Here is an 18,524-nt window from a genome sequence, read left to right as displayed (position 1 = left end):
CTGCAAACAGCCCCCAGTTGAAGCACGCAGTGCTCCTGCCTCCTCGCCCAGTTAGGCATTCCCTCAGGAAAAAAAAAACACAACTAAAAACATCATTAAAAAGCTGCACATGTTGCCATATTTTAACTACCCAATAATACCTAATAACTGCTCTTGTGCAGTCAAACTTTACAGACACAGGCGTGTGCAAAGGATCTGCAACAAGTAAGTTTAGAAGCCAGGTGTTTGCTGGGATCCCCCCAAATCACTGCATAGATAAAAACCTAAGAGGACAACTGGGGTCCAAAGAGAACTTGTGTGTACCCTATGCTATATGGCAATTACTTGCCTAGTCTTATCAGGGATGAAAAAAAAAGATTATTTTGTAATGCACAGCACTGAGCACAAAATTCCCAGCAGACATTTTCCTGGGTTTGGACTCTCTTGTATGAAGATTTCCCTCAGTCTTTTTGTTGAAGCTAAACCTTTTACTAGATAAAGTCTAATGATCAATTAAGAGCATTGAACAATTTGATTATTTCCAGACTTCCACTTGTGGTCTAATAAGAAATATCTGGGGGTTAAAAAATTATTTGGTTGGAGTACCACAAAAGTGCATTTTGGATAGAAGCCCATAAGGAATGAAGGCAATCTCAAGTTCCAGGGACAGAATCAGCTCAAAAGGCTTTGCTAGCCTTATCATTTCACTAGCTAAATACATTACGGAGCAACATTTGAAATCTGGGCTGCACATACGGCTCGTGTGAGTCATCTGAATGCTGGAAATGGCTTGTGGATGTGAACCTCATTGACTACTGTGTAAGATTTAGTAATCTCATCTATCTCAGGATTTTGTGCCTAGTATATCTGTCTAGAGAAATAAAAGGTCATATATAAGACAAAATCTTAGAAGAGCAATGCTTGCGATGCAACAAATAAAATATATGATTCTCCTCCCATCCTCCTTATATCTCTTCAGATTCCTCATTTTCTTCCTGGATATTATTTATTTTAACACAAAAAAACCCCTCAATGAGCCTTTCCTTTCCTATTTGAAAAAAACCTTCATGGAATAAAAGAAGCAAAATTAGATAATAAATTAAATCTATTATGATCTCTTTACCAGGGGAAATGACCCTGTGGAAGACTGTTGGCATATTATTATGACAGACATTTTTGGTTATGCTCTATTGAATATTTGCCCTGGTTTCTCTCTCATAAAGGTTGAGACTTCTGTCACAAGTCCTCACACAGAGAAAGTCTTAAATGTCATTCTTGTATTGCCTTACCATAATTCACTGCTTACATTTTATTTGGTTTTGTTTGTGATATATGCATTTGCTATCTACATCAGCCACATTTATTGGATGTTTTTTCCCCACAAAGCACCCTTTTGTATCTTTCCCTCCTTCCTGCCCTTATTTATGAAATTAAACCATGCAGCAGAGTAAAGGTGTGAACGTCAAGTCATTTTCATTTGCTGTTTCCCAATTAAGCATGTAGCTGCTGCACTTGAGCATAATAGCTATATAGAAAGCCTCCAACAAAGCAAAAGCAAGGAGAGAGGTAGATGGAAAGATCCCTACTGCAGCAGTTCTCATGGCTGACCTGTTTTAAGGAATCATTGGGAGCTGGCATTGATCTATTGTGGAATAGAAAGCTGACTGGCTAATGAAGGCTTTGTAGGAGTATATGCAAGACAAAGGTTTGGTCTTCAGTGTTTGGACACAAAGTGTAGCAGCAGCAATGAACCTTATGTTAAAACTACGTCTCTTAACCGCTGTAATTTCTTAGATACATTGAATAAGATGAAAAAATAGATGGACAAAAAGAAAATAATACCATTTTGAAGCAATATTAGTGTGAATACAATGCCAGAGAAACTGAATTAGCTGTAAATCCCTGCTGAGCTGTATGAAATAGCTGTTAAAGCTAATTCACATTGTAACACATAATGGTATTATCGATTTACTTGATACATGGTTAATGAGTGTAATTTTTCAGGCTCTTTGAATACAGTAAATCCTATTTACTCTTTCAGTGCAAACCTTCCTGCTGTCTATAATTCGACTTTCCTTTTATTGTCTCCTCATTGTTCATTCAAATAGGCCTACTCACATTCCTTCACTGGAAGGACTTGATAACATATTCTGTGGGAGCACCTGCGTGACCTTTTTATTACATCTCTGTTATCCTTTGTGACAGTCTAGTGGGAAATTCAAGAGAAACTAACAGCTGAATGGCAGAGGAGCATTAACTCCTTCAGGGACTGCACTTCATGGAAATACCATGACACTACATCATGGAAACATGAAGGTTGGGTCAGGGTCAGCCAGAAAGGTCATTATGAGGCTTGAAACCCCTGAAACTGTAAGGGAGTAGCTGTGACAGAATGCATGAAATTCGACACTAAAGCACAAAAAGGAATCAAGAAAGCTTTTAAGCTTTTGGTATTGCACAAAATAGTGCTGCAAAGGCAGAGAGGCTTTGGACTTTGAAGGAGCATTGACTGCCTCACAGTCATTCTCATGGAGAGTCAAAACCTTTCCTGACACAAAAAGGATTGAGGATAAATTTAATTTGTGTTTTGACCAAATTGTGTTGCTTTTATTTCTAGGGATATTAGCCTCTATCTGATAAGGAGAGTCATGATTATGGAATTCCAAATTCAACAGAGTGCATGTATTTCCCTGTCATTCAACTAACATCTTGGTTTCCTGGGTAAAATATATTAAAAAAACCAGTGCATAGCCACTCTGTTTTTTTCTTGTGTATTTATGGTGACAGTATCTGCTTATCCTATAACATACACACTGTTTTTAAAGTACAATACTTAAAAGTCCTGCTACAGATTCTCTATTTCCACTTATTTGTAATCCAGAGGTCTCACAGCTTATTGATTGAACTGGTTTTTTAAACTGAATTACTCCAATACCATTCTAACTCCATTTCAATACCACTTGATGATAATAATCATCAATAATAGTAATAATATTATTAACAACAACAATAGCAATAATAATAGAAAGATATAATTTTCTAATATTTATCTCCTCTAAGGAGTACGTTGTTCTTGGAACAGTATTACTGCAGACCTGGGATTCATTCTTCATGAAGATCAGTGGGATTTTCATGCAGATGCTGTGAGCATGTGGCTTTAACCATTTCCTTTCTCTTGCCAAAAGTACACACTCAGGAGTCAGTTTGTCTTTTCCCCTGCTTTAGGAAGTTTATGTAATAAGATAACAGTAAATACAGAGTGTCAGAGTGCAAATCTTCTGACTGAAGAAGCTAAATGCTTCATCAATCACTAAGGGGGTTTAAGTGTCACAGAGGTCCTCTGTGGACCTTTTGTTCTGCTTGGATTTTATTTCTGTCCATATCGCTCCCATCCACCACATTCCTAGAGGCAAAGTCTTACAAATTTCTCATTAAAAAAACCCAACAACCAACCATGAAGGTACTTTCCAAGTGTATTAGTGTGCTGTAATAAAAAATTGAACTTCTAATCAGTTCAAGTTAATGCTCTTCCTCCTGAGCTGGGATTCTAAATTTCAAGTACATACCACTGCTGTCGTAAGCTGTCAACTTTGACTCTAGTCACAAGTGTGCAAATAGAGCTAGACTTATGTATAATAGATTGCTTCTCTTAAACATCACTCGTGCCCTGGGCTTAGTTTGATAGTAATTAAAGGCTACAAAAAATGTGTTTGATATCTGGTACTATTTGTACAGACAGTTGAACAAGATTAATGACAAAATAAACAAAAGGCTAGCAAAATAATATTGAAATCCTTTGTCGTAGGTGACCTTCCATGGGAGTACTTATCTATGCAGATGAGAAGGTAATAATCACTTAAGGATTTTTTCTGCTTACTTTGGGATCTATTAATTTCCTGATGTTATAACCTTTATTTTTTTATTCCAGAAGCAATATTTTTTCTCATTAAAAGTTAAGCACAAAGGTATTAACAGGTTTCAGTATACCTGCTTTTAAATAAGCCTCTCATTTTCTCTTTCCACTTTTTTTTATTCTTTTTCCTTTTTTTTTTTTCTCATGAAAAGGCCTAAGAAGCCAGAAAATAAACCAAACCCAAACCAGCTATCCCACTAGAAACTCAAAGTCACTCAGAAAGAACAAGTCAGTAAGTCCTGCTTTTCTACAGTTTTATATTTCATTAGATGTATGTAGACTAAAAATGCATTGTGTCTTTGAAGAAGCTAGAACAAAACCCCAAACCATAAAGTGAATGGCAAATAATGATGGTAGGACTTGATGACCTTAGAGATCTTTTCCAGCTGAAATAATTCCACAACTTGCTGAAAACTTGTCTGCTCAGACAAGCTACAGGATGCAGAAGCAGAGGCTGCTTGAGTGCTGTGTGATGCAGTAGGTAGGTGATGGCCAATACTTTCAGGGGTGATGGAGGACACACTCACTGCAGTGTGCTACCTTCTCCTGTACGTTTGTGCTGCTCAGGTTAGGAAGGCTAAGCACAGCCTGAGGGCCCCAGCTGTGCTCCAGAACATGTCGAGAACCCATGTCTGAGCCTGGGCTTGCTCCCACATGTGTTGGATGTGGCACAAGTTTCAGCTCAGGCACATGGCTTAGGTTAAAAGACAATTTTTCTATCTATATCTATCCATAAAACCTCACTTCTTTAGTTACTTTTGTTGTTATTATCATAAGAGTATGTAAACACTAAGAACTGGAGTATCAAAAATAGTTTCACACAGGGAGAGTCACTCCATAGCAAAAGGCAGTCACATCAAAAGTGATACCTAGCTCTGAAACTACCAAATAGCTTGTACAAATCTTTTAGAGAAAAAAGCACTGTTTCAAAATAACAGGTATTTAAGTGCTTCCAAGCCTGACAATATCTGGTTTGCTCTGTAATTATAATTTGCCAGACATAAGGCCAGAGGATAATTTTCCCCTGATGTTTCTGCAATACAAAGGAGCAGTGAAGGCAGAAAATGCACCAATTTTCTCTTTATTAATAAAAAAAAAAAAAAAAAAAAAAGAAAGAAAATCATAGTTACCTGCTAGGAACCAGTTCTTTGATGTAATTTATGGGTGCAAAGAAAATACCTTGTGTAAAATCACTACATAACAAACAGAAAAAAACCTTGTGCTAACAGAAAACTTTGCAGTTGATTATTTTAACTATCTTTGCAGTTTCAATTAAAAAAAAAAAGCTTTCTTTAAAGTTAAAATAAAAAGAACAAAACAAACAAAACTCTCAGCAAAACAACAAACTCAACCTGCAAAATAACTGGAAATCAAAGATAACTTTTGCTAAAAGCTTTGCTGTCTCCAAAATGAAGTGAAGACAGCTGACATGAAAAAAAAAAGAACAATGGAATTGTGTTCATACAGACACAAAAAAGTGAATGGAATGTATGGGATTCTGAAGATAAACCCCCTTTGACTTAAAGCTAAGTAACTAGTGCAGCTTAAACATTATAGGAGCAAGATAAAGTCTAAAATTATAGACCTATTTGTGGATGGAAAAGGTAACATTTTGCAGAGAAAAGGTAAAGGAATTGAAGTGTTTTTCCTTAGATACTTCAGAAACAGCAAGGTCAAGTATACATATCAAATGAAGGGAGAAGATCTTTCTAGCTCATCAGTAATTAAGTAGAAGTAAAATCTAGTAGCATGAACAGTAAGGACAAGGATGTTAAATAGTTCACCAAGAAGGCTCATAAAATAGATAGATAGATGAGAATCTAGTTTCTACCTCAAGCTGGTTCATAATTTGTTAAATAATTGATTTCACTGTTTCAGTACAGGCTGTGGGAGGATTTTTAATCTCTTATGACAAATGCTTGAAATGGATCTTATTGTTACTAGAGTTAGCACGAAGGACTGAAAATATCATAAATATTTTTAATCAAAATTGAATGACTCTACACATTCAGTGGTAATTCACATCATCAGATCATCTGAGAAATGTGGAACCTGGGCATCCATCTCAGCTACCTGTCCAGATCTTTCACAGGTCAGTAGAGAAATAACAGCCTAGAGAGAAGTATTTCATCATATCATCATGTCCTGGTGAGAACCCATCTTCAGTACTGCCTTCAGTTTCGGGTTCCCTAGCTTAAAAGGGACAGGGATCTGCTTGAGAAGGTGCAGCAGAGGGCTACGAGGCTGATTAGGGGACTTATGAGGAGAGGCTGAGGGACCTGGGGCTGTTTAGTCTGCAGAAGAGAAAACTGAGAGGGAATTTAATAAATGTTTATAAATATCTGAGGGTTGAGGGTCAGGAAGGGGGGGGGACACAGGCTCTGCTCACTTGCTCCCTGTGATAGGACAAGGAGCAATGGATGTAAGCTGCAGCACAGGAGGTTCCATTTCAACACAAGAGGGAACTTCTCTACTGTAAGGGTCCCAGAACACTGGAACAGGCTCCCCAGATAGGTTGTGAAGTCTCCTTCTCTGGAGCCTTTCAAGACCTGTCTGGATGTGTTCCTCTGTGACCTGAGCTAGATTGTACAGTCCTGCTCTGGCAGGGGGGTTGGACTCTTTGAGTCCCTTCCAACCCCTGACATCCTGTGATCCTGCAAAGCTCCCTTTGATTTTGATTACTATATTTAGATTTTGATTAAGTATATTTTAAAGTCAGAACATGTTGATTTATGTGGATTAAAATATCTAATTAGTCACCTTTGAAATTAAGGTGTGGATAGATTTCTTGCTGACAGAGGACATAATTTGATAAACATGAGCAACCCGTGCTGTGAAGAGTGTCCTTGAGCCCATCTCGCAGGCAGGAACTAAGGCGATGAAACAAACCCCCACGTCCCCAGCTGCAAGGGGGCAGGATCTGCTGGCTGCTGGAGGCTGACCCATCAATGTTTCCTTTAAGCTTTACCCTATCTGTACCTCACACACAGCCTTAGCCTATCTGTGCCTTACGTGTGTAGCAATCCTAATCAAGCTAGCTGAGTGCTCCTAAGTTGGGCATAAAAGTCACTGTAGCACCGCGACAAAGGGAGCAGGACTTTTAACCACGTTGGTGTTCGCAGCGTGACTCTGGTTGTGATTTTCACCCACACTAAGGGATTAATCTAAATAGAGGTGTCCATTTCTAGAAATTCAACCATTCAGGACTATCAAGAAGAATAGAAAACTAAACACAGAACTATTCACTAGGAATTATTCAGCTTTTCCTTTTTAATAACAATGCTTAAGTGAAGGCAGCATATATCAATAAATACTCCCTGAAAGAGGAAAGTTTGAAAGCCATTCTAAATTTTCTCATACTAGTTAATCTGAAAACAAATTAGAGCTGTAAAGTGCAGAGCAATTGACCTTCTTAGACATTATATACATCACTTATAAAGCTAATTGCATTTTAATTGAGTTTCACTAAATGGACAGTTTTGCAATGAGATATTAGGTTTTAAACATTTTTGGGTTTAATGAGTGCTAATTTTACTGGTGATTTGCCTCCACATAGAAGTATCATGACTGAATTCATTTTGCCTGCAGCTATTATATATTTTAAGGACATCAACATTGACATGTACTATAGATGATAAGGGGAAAAAAATGGGAACATTTAGCTCCAAAAGAGAAAAATAGCTGAATAAAACTCTTAAGCTGTAATGGCTCTGCAAAATGTTCTAGGAAAGGCATTGCAAGTTGCAAATGTTTTCATATTTTGAAGCAAATTTGAAGAAGGTTTGACCATTTTTTTTCTCTTTATAGTCTCAACAGAAATCTGCATCAAACTTGAATATTGGAGATAGAAATACACTTTTTCCTCCCTCAGGTTCACTTTCCATTATGTGACAGTCTCTTATTCATATTCAACTAGACACAAATAGTTCTAGTGAGACATCTTCCTTTAAAAATGAGGATATATATTTCTAACCACATACAGATTTGACATTCATTTGAAAGCATTCTTCTGGGGTTTATTTGTTTGTTAGAGCCTGTGGTGGTTTGGGTGTTACCTACCCCCTCCCCCCCAGACACTTTGGAAATCATCCAGATTAGACTCAGCCAGCTCTAGAAATTGAATGAAGCTTATATTTACAGCTTAGCAGAATATACAAGCAGATATTTACAGAATATACAGTTATATACAGAAATAGACAAGGTAAAAGGTAATACAGAAACACAACAGCTCTCCCAGAGACATGAGTCCCCAGGTGGGGCTCCCAACCACCCTTCCACCTTCTCCCACTCCTCTCTACCTTACCCCAGACGTTGCCTTGTGCCCAAGGAAGAATGGAGGGTTGGCCAGGGGGGTTAGGAAGCAAGTGGATTAATTAGACAGACAGAAGGTGAGGTTAGAGAGAAATGCAGCCCACAGCCTAGACAAAGACTCCTTATCTATGTTTGGATTCTTGTTCTTATGCATCTCAGCAAGCCTATGAGTGAAGCAGACATCACGGTTGTTTCCCTTTTGCAGCCTGTAATCTAATTCTTCCCATCAAAACATTCTAGCTAGCTTCAAACTAGCACAGAGCCCTTTCTGGACTTCGTGCATGTGCTTTATAAAACCTCCTTGTTCCCATTTTCCTGGGAGCCCTGACCCTTGCTTCCAGGGAATGGACACCTGCTGCCCCATCTCTGATCATGACAGCTGGAGCCAGATAAAACAGAGTGGTTGAGTTCTTGGGATATAACCCAGAGAGGCTGGTTGGTGAGGCCTTTTCCTCTCAGGGTGAGCATCATTCAAATTCTTTTCCAAATGTTCTATGTCAAAGTTCAGATGCAGTTTCTTTCAGGACAAATCCTAAGACACCATTTCATTCATAATTTTTGTGGCTTGCCTAATTGTGTAGGGCTTGGCTGCATGAGGGAGTCTGTCATGCTGCTACTAGGTCATTTAGTTGAGGAATGTTGAGCTTTTAAAATATATTATCTTGTCTCATTTGCAGATGCCATGCTTAAGGGCTCCTAATGCCAATAAAAGTAACTTAGAAATTACCATTTATCCTTATTGCAGCAATTTGACATGGTCCTTTGCCAAGCATGGGAAAATTTATCCTTATGGGATAGTGGTTATGAAATGGCACAATAATATAATCAGAGGAGTCATCCGTTTGAATATATCTATTGAGGAATACACTTTTGTGTGAGTAAAAGGAAAGGAATTGTTAAAAAAGAATACATTGTTGTGACCATAATCTCAAACTAGTTTCTCCCAAATTAGCAGATTGTTTCTTCTTTATTTATTAATGACAAATAATTTCATAGAGTAGTAAATGAATATTTCTTCCTGATGGGGCTGTTGGTGAAAATAAATGTGTTAAAGATTGAGAAGGGCGTATTATTATTCAGAAGTAAATATATATATGCCTAAACTAGATGCTTGCCTAATATACTTGAGGTGTTAAAACAACTTCAGGCTGGTATCTTTTGATATGATTAAAATGTATCCTCCACCAAAAAGATGTTGCTGTGTGCCACACTTTAAATATTTTCATTCTACATTTAGCAGTTATTTTGGACTTTACTTTTTAAAAGAGTACTGAAGAAACATACATAATAAAAATAGGAACATGAATTCTTCATGCAGCCTACCCTGAATAAAACCTCTAAAACTATGATTTTAAATAGTCACAAACACTATTTATGAAAGGGGGGGGGAGAAGGAGGTTTGTACAGCTGGTTTAATTTTTGTATTTCTGAATCAACTCCTAATTTTTCATCTACTTTTTTTTTCTTCTATGCAAACAACCATATAATATACTGATGTTACTGTGGGGATCTCTTTCTGGTTCCAGAATTAGTGGATCTGGATGGTTCAAATTAGTGATATTTGCACTGAAAAAAAGTTTTGTAATGAACTCATGCCAAGAGAAACATCTGGAAAGTTAGAATGGCAGCAATCGTAGTCTGAATTACAAAGGGAAATGTTAACTAACATGTAGAAGGGTTCAGTTATAGCATGACTAAGGTGGGCAGACTGTATTCTGGCCTAAAAGAGCGTTGAAAGTGCATGCTCATTTAGATTACTCATTCAGCTCATATAAAAATCAAAGATCAACAGCTCCAGATTTGTAGCTCATGCACAGGAATATCTGTATGAAAAAGCGAGTCCTGGAAATGGATCTGCAATGGAGAACTCTTTGTGTATGCATCCTGTAAGCAAAAGCAGAGACTAAATGGCTGACATTCCAGCAGTGCTTAACCACCTTTCAACTTCCCTAGCTGAAACTCAGACCTAATACACTTATCTGAGTAAAGAAACTCCAGGCACTTTTAGTAACACTTAGACAGCTTGGATGAGTGGCTGAACTGGCTATATATACTAAGTGCTTTCCAAATAAGCTGGCACTGTGGAAGTTCAGAGGATGTTCTTTTATTCTTTTCTTTTATTTCCCTCCTCTCCTCTCCTCTCCTCTCCTCTCCTCTCCTCTCCTCTCCTCTCCTCTCCTCTCCTCTCCTCTCCTCTCCTCTCCTCTCCTCTCCTCTCCTCTCCTCTCCTCTCCTCTCCTCTCCTCTCCTCTCCTCTCCTCTCCTCTCCTCTCCTCTCCTCTCCTCTCCTCTCCTCTCCTCTCCTCTCCTCTCCTCTCCTCTCCTCTCCTCTCCTCTCCTCTCCTCTCCTCTCCTCTCCTCTCCTCTCCTCTCCTCTCCTCTCCTCTCCTCTCCTCTCCTCTCCTCTCCTCTCCTCTCCTCTCCTCTCCTCTCCTCTCCTCTCCTCTCCTCTCCTCTCCTCTCCTCTCCTCTCCTCTCCTCTCCTCTCCTCTCCTCTCCTCTCCTCTCCTCTCCTCTCCTCTCCTCTCCTCTCCTCTCCTCTCCTCTCCTCTCCTCTCCTCTCCTCTCCTCTCCTCTCCTCTCCTCTCCTCTCCTCTCCTCTCCTCTCCTCTCCTCTCCTCTCCTCTCCTCTCCTCTCCTCTCCTCTCCTCTCCTCTCCTCTCCTCTCCTCTCCTCTCCTCTCCTCTCCTCTCCTCTCCTCTCCTCTCCTCTCCTCTCCTCTCCTCTCCTCTCCTCTCCTCTCCTCTCCTCTTCTTTCCCTGCTAGATCAGTGAGCTAAGCTGAGCTGTTCTCATGGAGGAGGGGGAATTCTTTTCATTATTCCAGGTGGATGACTTGACTCATTATTTTGTATTTAAAAAGAATGGTCCCAAGTAGAGTATTGGCTTCCAGATAACTTCTGCTGGAATATCTGGGCTATGGATCAGCACAAAGAACTGTACAAAGCGTTACAACTACTGAATCACATGTTCCTTGAGGTATACATGGACCAGGACATGAGACTGCACTTAGAAATCTTCAGCAAAACACCTTTAATCTAGAAGGTTTTATTAAAATGCCTTCAGTTTGCATACAAGGGCTTGAACACAGAATAAGCCATTGACTTCAGGGGAGCTGCCAATAAATACAAGAACATGTCTGGGAAAAGTAATCTACAGAATCTGGGGCCCAAGAACCGTCCAGAGGGAAATCTCAAAGGGTGACTACATCAGATTTATGGAGAGTCTTCAGCTGGACCCAAATGGGCTGAAATTTCCTTAGATTTCTATTAGAGATTTTTTTTTTCACTGTTTAGTTGTTAAATGTTAACAAACATTTTCTTTCTGCTTATCACCTTGAATTCATCATTCAAGAGCAATTAGCTTTGGTTAATTTCAAATGTCTTTTGAAAAAAAAGAAATTATTTTTATTGAGCTTAGTTTGTTTGGGTCAGAACTGCACACAGATACAGACACAGATAGAGATAGAGATAGAGATATGTGATGGCCTGCAGCAAATTAAGAGCTGGTAATTCAGTCAAAAACATAGCATGGTGGAAACATACCAGTAACCACAAACAGTCATGGGACTTGGACTGGAAAGACTAAGAAAAGTCTTTTACTTGTAAACATTCTGTTATACCTCAGTTGTGTAAACATTTAATTTTTAAACCAATTTTACTATGGGCACATCCTCATCTGGTACAAAGCAACGTAGCTTCTTTGAATTGGAAATTGCTGTGCTGATTTGCTCCAAGTAATGCTTTGTCTGGCCCTTAATGTTTTTTACATCGTTCTTTCAGATTCAGAGGTTCTGTTGGAAGCTGCTTTCTGCCTGTCTTTGAGCTATTTTGCCCATAGACAAATCTGTGCTGTCAAATAGGCTTTTAGAAGTTGAACAAAGTCCAAAAAATCGAAGCTACATGCGTGGTGAAAGTTGGCACGGGTTTACCTATAAATTCTTCACTGCAAGAACAGCGGTGAAACCTTTTGCAGATCTGAATTTTCAGACTATCTTGTTTTAGCTCAAGGGCAGTTGCTAATGTAGGCGATCTCACACCTCAGATGCTAAGGATATAAAGACATCACATTTATGCTTTATATTTATTTGTTATGACATTGCCCTGAAGAAAACTAACATTACTGTTAAAAGAGTAATACACATCATGCAGTGAATGATAGCTTGATCTGTCATGACAGAAGGCACAAAACATGTGAAGAGTCTGTTATCTTCAGATTTGGCTCTTAAGCCTTTAGTTAAAAAAATAAATGTGTTCCATTTGTGGCAAGTGTAATTAAAACCATACTGATTAATGCAAGACATACCCAAACAGTCTAAATCCTATGATTAATTTACATAGCATTCTGTAGTCTGCTGCTTTATCCATTCTGTTTACTACACATGGAAATTTCAGACTCCTTTTTAGATGCACAACTCAGATGCACCATTAAAGGTTCTGGTATGTAAAGCTTTTGCCTTTTCAAAGTGAAGAGGGAGAAGAAATTAATGGAATCTTGACTCTTCTTCACAGAGAAATCTCCAAAGAGGATGAACTTCAGTGCAGGATTCAGGACAAGGCTCTTCAGTGATATCAAAGTTCTAATTGCATGATAGGATAAGCTGGATTGCAACCTTTGATATGACATAGAGGATCAGTCAGCTCCAGGTGAAAGTTGAAGTATTTTGAAATAACTACTGCATGAAGTCACAGATCTTCAAGTGCTTTGTGGAGTGCCATACACACAGATATTCCCCTAAGCTCACTCTTCCAAATCAAACAGCTATGCTAACCAAACCATCAGAGCTATAGTGGTTAGGGGGTTAGGGTCACATTGACATCACTCTGCATTTTTTTCTAGGGGCAGTTAGGGAAAGTAGGAAAAATTTACCCCATCCCGAAGCCTAGTTCAAGAATAAATCAAACTCTCACAATGCATCATGCACAGGAATGAAAGGAAAACACAAAATTAATGATGTTCCATCATTAATTTTGCATATGCTGGATAGCAAAGATATTTTTAGGAAGAAATCCCATGCAATTGCATTGTAATCTTTCCTCTACCTTTCTTCTACATCTCTGCTCACTTTCTATGAAGCGCTATGCCAAAAGCAGTGCGAGTGTAGCAGTGTGGGCTTGAAAAACAAGATAATATACTCCACTTTGACCACAGAGGGAAAAATTATATCCCCTCCTGCACTAATCCTTTTAAAGACGTCTTTTGTGTAAACAAACATTAAGATTTCTGCCAGTCCTTGGACTAGCAGCACTACACATAAGATCATTTGAGTGAAAGAGGCAGGATAGGGATGAGTGAAGAGTAAAACTCTGTGTCCCTTGTGTTTTGGGATGCGATGAGGTACAGGTCTACTTCACTTTAGAAGAGATGAAAACACCAGTCCTGTGAAAAACAATGCAGATTCAGAAAAATAAGGTGTTAAGATAAAGGGAAAGGGAAGGAGCGGGAGCCAGGGACATCAGTGTGCCTCTTTCCCCCCCCTGTTGCCTCTGCAATACACAGAGCAGCCCTCTTCTCTTTGTGGCAGAGAGGGTCTGACTCCCTCTGCATTCTTGTCATGTTGTAAGGGTAGGGGTGGGCTGGGGATATTTTTTTAAGTGTGGAATTTGTGCAGGGTTGACAGCAAGATTAATAGAAGGGACCACAAGGATTCCTGCTGAGTACTCTATTAAGGCAGTAAGTATTGAACTAAGAAAAATTTACACAATGGATTGTAATGGCTTCTGAACAGCTGCTCTGGTCTACCATGTCCAAACCTCACTTTTCAAATAATTCCCAAATTTGGTTCCCCTTTACAAGCAGTTTTCACCATAAACCAAGTAAATTTAACACATCAATTCAACAGCTGGGGTTTTATTTCCCTTGTTCATGTGCAGAAGTGGCTTCCCATCTTTATACATGTTTATATTGGTTCTAGAGTCACTTTTTTTTCTACTGTACCTCATGATTCTTCCTTTATTGATGCCCACTTAAGTCTCATTTTCTTTCCTAGCCTATGTTTTACACTTTCTCCTGAATACTTGTTTTCCTTCGGTGCTACTGCCCCCTTTTCACCATTCTTTTCCAATTTACATCAGATCTCATTACTCCATCCCAACTTTGCCCTTATTTTATTTCTGCCTTCACTTAAATATCTTCTTCACATGTCCATAAGCTCTAATTTATCTTCCATTCTAGCTCCTACTTTAGTTAAATGTAAGATTTTGTTTTCTCCTCCACAACAGCATTACAGATCATAGGAGTTCTGGGACCCTTAAAAAGGCAGCTGATTCTGTTTTATGTGGAAGTCGTGCACAGGTGCAGGGAATTATGCAGGACTGGTGGGTTTCCAGCTCCTGAAAATCATAGAAATTTACAGATGTTTGTGGCTGGGGAATGTTCTAGGGATTGGAGATTTATGGGTTGGTTGGGTTTTGTTTGTTTGTTGGTTCTTGTTGGGCTTCCTTTTCATGACACAGTAGAACTAGCTGAACTTTGGGAAGGAGTTACCAGTTAGCAGTGGTCATTTGCATTTAACAGACTGCAATGTCAGAAGCTCAGTAGCTCTATCAGTGAATTTTGTCTGTGACTGCTCTTGTTAACAATAGACAAGACGACAATCAAAATGAAAACACCAATCAAAGGAACAGTGTGACATTAGAAGGTGTTATACTTCTAAAGCTGTCCTTCTAAAAATGCTTGAGAGGATAACCTTGAAAGGTAGGTGACCGTGTCTCTACCTACTATCTTGAGATGTCAGTGACTGTGGCTGTGCTAACCTTGCTGTTTGAACAGATTGCCAGAGTTGGAGGTGCTAAACTGACAATGTAGCTCCCAGATCTGAAGTTAAAGTTAAATCTTTCTTTTTATAAGGGAAATCCTGCACAAGATGAAATAGAACTTTTAAATATACTTCTTGGTATTACTGTGAGAGGGCAGATCTGAAGATTGGGTGCTGACCTGGCATCTGACCTGCAATCTTTTGCCCAGAATGTCAAGTTGTGACCTAAACCCACAGCCCTCTGCATTCAAATGCATAACTGATTTGAAAGCTTTGAGCAGAGTTTGCAGTTTTCTAGAATCCACTATGAGTAGGCACTTTTAGCTGTGTAGTATTGATTGACCCATCTGATATATTGGGGTTATGATGTAACTGTGTTTGTGAAAGAATTCAAAACTCAGCAACCTCAGCTTGTCTGAAATGGAAACCCTGGTCTCAGCTAAAGGTAAGTCCTCTCCTGACAGGAAAACTGTGCTGAGAATATTTTCAAAATTTACAATTATCTCATCTTGAATATGGACAGAAAATTACTTCATCTCATGTTTATGATCAAGAAGATATCACAGATATTTATGAGCTTGTAGACACCTTATGGAAAGCTAAAATTATTTCATCAGACTCACTGCAAAGAACAAACTGTGGTCCAAAGAGCATCTAATATGTTCTAGGGGTGAGGACAGACCTGAAGTTAGACCTGCTCACATTCTTTGTCAAAAAGGATTTTATCCCCAGAATAGGCTTCCTGGGGAACAAATGCACACAAATATTTGTATGAAAAATTATTTCCATTCATACAGGGAAATAAACAAAAAGTGGCTGAATAGGTTATCCAGAGAGGTTGTGGAGAAGGACATCTCTGGAAACATTCAAAAACCCCCTGGGCACATGTCCTGTGCAACCTGACCTAGGCAAACTTGCTTCAGCAGGGAGGTAGAATTAGATGAGCTTCAGAGATCCCTTCCAACCCCTACCATTCTGCAATTCTGTGATGTTATGGGACAGATTTGGAGATCAAACTAGGTTATCTTGATGAATCAGATCTCTGATCCATTTTTTGACCATGCTGATTTGTTTAAAACTAGGGAAGGCTCAAGGGATGTTTCAGCCAAGTGCTGTTGCCTTCAGAACTTCAAGGATCTAATGCTCCAAAGGACTCTAAAGTAATTCTGGAGATTACCTTACTGTGAAATGTTGAGAAGACATTAGACAGGCAAAGTTTTTGATAAATTTGTCTCCACACCTCTTGGTAGAAGTCTGTAAGTACTTATTGTATTGTGGTTATGAAATTCAATGGAAAAGTCTGAAACACGGGAAAGAAGGGAAATAAAGGATGACAGATTTGCATCATCTAGACAAATTACATTAGTGATGCTTTAAACAATAGAACTCAGAATATCTGTAGTATTAAGGTTTCATGTGTCTCCTCATTGGCTGAGATGTTACTGCCCAAATGTCCTCATTTTAAATAGTTCAGTTCCTGAGAACTGAACTCTTTTCTTTGTCTTAAAAACGGCTTCAGTTTAGGTATTTTCTATTTTTGGTATTTTCTATACTCTTTACACTGCCTATAGGATATTAGACTAAATGGGACTGAATTGTGCTGTGGGCATGCAGGTACTAATCACTGTCAACTGAAAAATGGACTGCTCGAAGAAGACAGGATAAATGCAATAGCTACTCACAGCAGTGAGTCTCACAGGTAAACAGAGTGAGTGCTCTACTGGATGTTGTTAATATTTGAGTTTTATTATAGAGGGAAGGAAAATTAAATCATGTAGATTAAGTGTCTTGCTTCTTTTGATGAGTAAGAGGTAAAATCTTTCCTAGATTTTTATTGATTTTCAATCTCTGCAGCCTGCTTGTCTATCTTCTAGAAAAGCTCACATCCTAGAATTCATAAACAAGGAAGGTCTTTAGAAAAGGAAATATAAAACTGGTCCATAATGGCAGACACTACTTCAAAGACAGCCTTCACCAAAACCTTCTTCCTCAAGCAGATGAGCTCCAACATAAGTTTTGAAGTTTTAGGCTTCTTTGCTTGTATCTCCTAAGGGAGCTTAGTACCAGAACAAGGAAAAGCTATCCAGTTACAGGTAGGAAGTAAAAGGTTTTATGTATTATTTTCTTGGGTGCAATTTTAATATTGTCCCCTCAGATTAACAGCTATGTGGACCCTTTGCAGACTGGAAGAGTTCTTGGCATTGGCTTTAGCTTATGGGAAGGAAGGAAATAAGAAAAAAAATAGACATTGATTGCTTAAAATGCAATACCTTGAAAAGAGAAGGCTTAATATCCCACCTGAAGAGACTGAAGGACATCACTGCTTGGTTCAAAGCAATTTGGCATTAAGGTAGCAAAGATGGGAGCAGTTATCTCATAAGGTACAGAAACAAAATTTAGAAAAGAAACAACTTGGTGAAATTGTCTTTCACTCAACCCCAGACATTTCCCTTGGTACCAGTGAAAACTGCCTGACACCTTTGCTTGTAAAAGAACTTCCTGCTGAAATCATCAGCGAATATTCTTCTAAACTGGTAAATTGTCATGTGAGATATCCTTGCTGTGATACAAACATTGAGCACTGGAAATATTATTACATTCTGCCCCATTTTATATGTGTGTTTGGCCCTTTAATATTAAAATATTTTATTACATGTGAATTTTTTGTTTGCATTACCAAATATAAATTCAGATTTAACTATCTTGCATCTGAATTTGTGTGAAGTAAGATTTCCAGAAGGCTAGAGAATTCTGTAATGTCTCAGATTTTATATCATGTTTCCTCTTTACTTTATCCATTCTTTTCTTTTTCCTTTGGCTAAGAGACAGCCAACCATGCCCTGGCTTTCATCAAGGGAAGTGTGGGCAGCAGGGCAAGGGAGCTGATTCTCCCCCTTTACTGTGCTCTCATCAGACCCTGCCTGGAGTACTGTGTGCAGTTCTGGCACCCCCAACACAAGGATATGGAACTGTTGGAATGAGTTCAGAGAAGGGCCACAAAGATGATCAGAGTTGCAACCTCTGCTATGAGGACTGGCTACAAGAGGTGGGGCTCTGCAGCCTGGAGAAGAGAAGGCTTCCAGGAGATCTTGGAGTGGCCTTCCAGTATTGGAAGGGGGCCTACAGGAGGGCTGGGGAGGGACTATTTACAAGGGCTTGTAATGACAGGACAAGGGGTACTAGCTTTAAACCGGCAGAGAGGAGATTTAAAGTAGATGTTAGGAAGAAGTTCTTTGCAGTGAGGGGGGTGAGACACTGGCACAGGTTGCCCAGGAGGTTGTGGCTGCTCCCTCCCTGGAGGTGTTCAAGGCCAGGTTGGATGAGGCCTTGAGTGACCTGTTCTAGCGGGAGGTGTCCCTGCCTGTGGCAGGGAGTTGGAACTAAATGATCTTTGAGGTCTCTTCCAACCTGAACCATTCTACGATTCTATGTATAATTTCAACTCTAAATGAAAACACCCATAAGAAGTAAATACATACCTACACACAGAAAAAGGGCACCAGACTGCATGACAGTGCTAATAAATACCTTTTATAGCCCATACCAGCTCTTGAGCGTGGAGTTG

At 39.1% G+C, this 18,524-nt stretch overlaps 1 long non-coding RNA gene across 2 annotated transcripts; it reads left to right on the top strand.

Annotated features, from left to right (window-relative positions):
* The first annotated feature begins 14,793 nt into the window (after positions 1 to 14,793).
* Positions 14,794 to 17,619, top strand: LOC135179760 (uncharacterized). 2 transcript variants are annotated; one of them, XR_010304108.1, is made up of 4 exons: positions 14,794 to 14,898; positions 16,042 to 16,215; positions 16,574 to 16,658; positions 17,115 to 17,619. It is a non-coding gene; the product is annotated as an uncharacterized LOC135179760 (long non-coding RNA). The 2 variants fall into 2 exon arrangements; XR_010304109.1 differs by lacking the exon at positions 16,042 to 16,215.
* Positions 17,620 to 18,524: the final 905 nt, after the last annotated feature.

The sequence above is a fragment of the Pogoniulus pusillus genome, chromosome 11 (genome assembly GCF_015220805.1).
Source record: "Pogoniulus pusillus isolate bPogPus1 chromosome 11, bPogPus1.pri, whole genome shotgun sequence".
Taxonomy (NCBI): Eukaryota; Metazoa; Chordata; class Aves; order Piciformes; family Lybiidae; genus Pogoniulus; species Pogoniulus pusillus.
Note: the sequence above shows the minus strand (reverse complement) of the source record. Positions and strands in the feature narration are given on the sequence as shown.